The 4,555-nt window shown below is 40.0% G+C and overlaps 1 long non-coding RNA gene across 1 annotated transcript in view; it reads right to left on the reverse strand.

Annotated features, from left to right (window-relative positions):
• Positions 1-3,752: 3,752 nt before the first annotated feature.
• Positions 3,753-4,555, reverse strand: part of LOC116083353 — a 3,381-nt gene continuing 2,578 nt past the window's right edge. Inside the window, exon 3 of the long non-coding RNA XR_004115684.1 lies at positions 3,753-3,987. This is a non-coding gene — a long non-coding RNA (uncharacterized LOC116083353). The remainder of the gene's footprint in view (positions 3,988-4,555) is intronic.

Below are 4,555 nucleotides of genomic sequence, written 5' to 3' on the forward strand. Positions count from 1 at the left end.
AGGATGATATTCTCCAGATCCATCCATTTCCCTAAGAATTTCATAAATTTATTGTTTTTAATAGCTTTAAGATTTTAAGAAAAGCTGCATTACCACTTCAGTAACTGTGTTCCTAAGAATACAAGCAATGTCTGAAAATCAAAGTCCAAATTACCAGTGCGTTAGAGAATGATAATGAGAGACATAGTCTGGATTTTGTCTAAACAAGTGCTGAGGATGACTATTCAGGAGGTCAAAGAAGAGAAACCCCAGAACAATGAGCTAACAAGGGTGGGACAAGACTGGGCTGCTAAGCATACATGCATGTTACATACATATGAACACACATTCACATGAAAATACATACATATACATGTAAGCATGCATATTTGCACACATATATATACACATACATGCATGCATGCATGGATACATGTATGCACACATGTTAGCACATACACACATACACATGGATTCACACGTGTATGTTGACATGGCCAGCCATGCAAATGTCTCTTTTTTACTCTCCATACAGCATTGATTGTGTTGACCCCTATTATCGAAGTCAGGGCCACCTAGGTGTCACCACACTGAAATCTGTTAGTGGGATTGAGTACTAGTGGTTAAAGCATGGGCTTCAACTAACATTTTAGAGATAGGATCTATACACTGTCCAAAGGCAAGGGGGAGGGACTGCTAGCCATTAGCCAAGTCTTGGGAGGAGAGAACAAAACCCTGTACAGATGATGTAGATGTGGTGAGGCTGCTTCAGGGGATTGTACAGAAAACAGGAGTGGGGAGGGAAGAAAGGAAGAACTGACTTTTATCTGGGTGTCTGAATCATTGATGATACCTAGGGTCCCTTCCTTGTGTTTTGGTACACAGTGGGCTTCAGCTGTCAGGTGCAGTATATATGTGGCGTGTTTAGAGCAGGATCATAGGCTTGCAGAATGCACATTGTCAACATTGGTGTAATCAAAAATAAATAAAAAATTGTTTCCAAAGTAGGAACAAGCATTGACCTTGAGAGGCTTATTTGGAAGTCCTAACAGTAGCGGGACACTGGTGTATGAGTGTCCAAAGACCAAAGAAAAGGAAGGTTGTCTTGGTGGAGAGTGTGGTTTATGAAGGGGCACATGTAGAGGTACAAGTGAGTACAGGGACATTTGCATTGCCGGCCAGGTCAACAGAGTCAACACTGCCAGATAGCCCTCAAATCCTTGAGCAAACACAGGAATGCATGCTGAAAAGATAGCATCAATGGTCCCGGGGTTTGTTTGCTTTTTTGGCTTGTGTAAAGGTTAGTCTCAGCTGTCAACTTGGTGAGATCTGTAATCACCTGGGAGGTGACCTGTGGGTTTATCCTATTTACTTTGAATGGGGTAAGCAGATATGTCCACCATGAGCGAGGATTCTGAACGATGTAGAGGGGCGAAAGCTACCTGAGGGCAAGCGTCATGTTCTGCATCCTGACTGAGGACACAGTGTGAACAATTCCCACAAACTTCTGTGGCTGCAACCTTCTTACCACGTTGGATGGAAACCCTGATTCCAAACTACCCTTCTCTCCTTCAAGATGATTTCGCCATCACATCTTATAACAGCAACAGGGAAGAAACTGAGATGGCGTGCTTGTCTGGATAAGGAGATGCCCAGTTGCACTTTACATGTAGAGGTTGTAAGCAACACATGTGTGTTTCCAGACGTAGACCCATCATGTTCTTATAAGAAACAAAGGGGATGTTGGTATGGAGAAAATATAGCAAAAGACAAACAAACAAACAAACAAAATCCTTGCCTATTGAATGTTTCTTAGATATCAAAATATTTATTAATGAGTCTCCAGTTACTTCTGGGACAATTAATGTTTTAATAGGCAAATTGAATCCTGAAAATGAGTTAAGTGATGTTTTAATTATTTGTAGTTTCCCTGGGTCTGTGCCAGATCCATACATGAAATAACAGGGTATTTTATTCTTTCTTTCTTTCTTTCTTTCTTTCTTTTTTGTAAAATAAGCCAATATTTCATGGGTATTTAACATAATTGTGTATAGATAGTGATTAGCTAAAGAGCAATAACATTAAATTAAGTACAGTAATGATAGATAATATTGAATTTACAATGGGAAATTGCTTATAAACAAAACTATCACACTGGACAGATTCATTTTTAATCTTTTCATCAAAAAAAATTTTTTTTGGTATTTTTCAAGACAGGGTTTCTCTGTGTAGCCTTGGCTGTCCTGAAACTCACTCTGTAGACCAGGCTGGCCTCGAACTCAGAAATCTGCCTGCATCTGCCTCCAAAGTGCTGGGATTAAAGGCGTGTGCCACCACCGCCCGGCTTCATCAAAAATTTTATCTTGAGAGAATTTTTACTTTATTGAAAACTCTTCACACCTTCTTTTAGAAGTGAAAAATCAATGTCCTGCAATAATAATGACTTAAAATTGTGACGACAACACTGCTTCAGTTCTCTGCTTGCCTGTCGATTTGTGGTCATGTTTAAATCTGAGCTCCTGTCCTCAAATGCAGAAAATGGTTTACCCAGAAATTCCCATAGTCAGTGCTGTTATTCTGAAGAGATGGTGATCTAGCAGGCAAGTCACTGCTGTGGTGACCACTTAGAAAGGGCATCCAAGTGTGAGTCACTCACTCTGTGGGCTGTGGGTACCAACTAGGGCCAGCTCATGTTCCAGGGCTCAGAACAAGTCATGGGGAGGGGAAAGCTCCTTTGTAACTACTGTCAGAGAACATTCTTTCTTGTAAAATTCACTTCAATTTAATGGCAGAAGAATTTTTTCTTTCCTAAAGACAAAGATTTCCTATTGTAAGTGAAGTTGGTAAGAGATGTTTGTATAGGAGGGACCTGGGTCTGGATGGGCCTCCGGTCCTCTCTGCTCAGCAAGTGTTTCATCTCACCACAAACTACTTGGTACACCAACATTTGCTACAGCAAAAATTATCTTCATAAAGAACCATGAAGACTACACAGGAGGTGATTCCAGGACATAGGAGGCAAAAACACAAGGATCAGGAGTCCCGGGCTAGCCTTGGCTACATAAAGAGCTACATAGAGCTATGCAATGTCTTGTCTAAAACACAGAAAATAAAGATGTGTGAAAAGAAGATGTATTTTTCGGTCGGTGGAAAGGGGCTTGGGCATCTACAGATGTTTCTGCTTCGTGATAGAGTGGATTTTATTGACCAGGAGAATAAGGATCAGAGTTTAAATGGGCACACAAAGCAAAGGCTTTCACTTTCATTTATTTGTTCCTATTTACTTTCTGAGCTCCTTTAGAACAGACATTTCTGAGTCTAAGCTTTCTCTAGATGGCTTTTCTTGATTGGATTAAAAAATATATGAGTTCCACAAATCACTGATTCACACCATGTCCAATGTTAAACAAACAGCTCTGCTAATCAACTAGAGTAGTAATTTCTGAGTCTATTCTCTTCCTTGGTAGTACTAAGGAAATGGGCTATTCTGCTTCATACATGGGCATAAACGTATGAACACATACATATGGGAATATGCATGCACATACTTCCATGCATACATACAGGACCTCACTCATTTACTCACATTCATAGACACATGCACTGACACACACACACACACACAAATGTACATATGCACACACTTGCATAATGTACATATAGGCATACAAATGCGCATACACTCACATGCACTGTAACAGGCATAGACTAAGGTTTATTCACACCTACACATCTACCTACTACAATGCAAATACAAAAGGAGTCATAATGGATTGTTTTCTGATTGGTTTTGCAGGTTGTATTACAGGAGGATCGATAGTTGGAGCTCACATTCAGGGCTGGATTTAATTCACCAAGAAAACGGCAAAGAGAAAGGGAAACATGGAGATAAAACCTAGAGATTTACACATCCCTGAACATACTGAGACATTTCAGTCTTTGAGATGCCAGTAAAATTATAGAGTATCCAATAATCGCTCTGCCGGTGCTCTCTTTGACTGATGAGAACTGAGAAAAAGAAAGACAGAAAGATTAAGAAGACCTTAAAATCTATGACTAAATAAAACTGCCTTATTTTCTGACATTGCACAGGGTGGACAGAGTCAGTGGTGCTTTTGCAGGGATAGCATGTGATTGCAGACACTGGACAGCAAACACCAGCAACGTTCTAATTAATAGATGAAATACAATGGGTAAATTAGATCCTTCTTCTTCCTGAAGGTCTCTCTTTCAGTAAATAACTCACAAAGGAGTTGGTAGTGCTTATATTTTCTACCTTAAAGAGCCAAGTGTGTCTCACTCACTTTCTCTTTTTGTGACAAAATCAAATCTAAAAATCACTTATGAGAACACTGCTTGTGGTGGTCCCAGCTTCTCCAGAGACCAGATAGAGCTTGTGTCTGTGGGAACAAGCACTGAGCAAACAATCTCTGTGTCCTTTCCATATGAGGCCTTTAGGTTGACAACCTTGATGGCATGCCTCCTAGAAACCTTTATCCAGTTAAAGAAATAATTCTTCTTCTTCTTCTTCTTCTTCTTCTTCTTCTTCTTCTTCTTCTTCTTCTTCTTCTTCTTC

This window comes from Mastomys coucha, unplaced genomic scaffold, assembly GCF_008632895.1.
Source record: "Mastomys coucha isolate ucsf_1 unplaced genomic scaffold, UCSF_Mcou_1 pScaffold8, whole genome shotgun sequence".
NCBI lineage: Eukaryota > Metazoa > Chordata > Mammalia > Rodentia > Muridae > Mastomys > Mastomys coucha.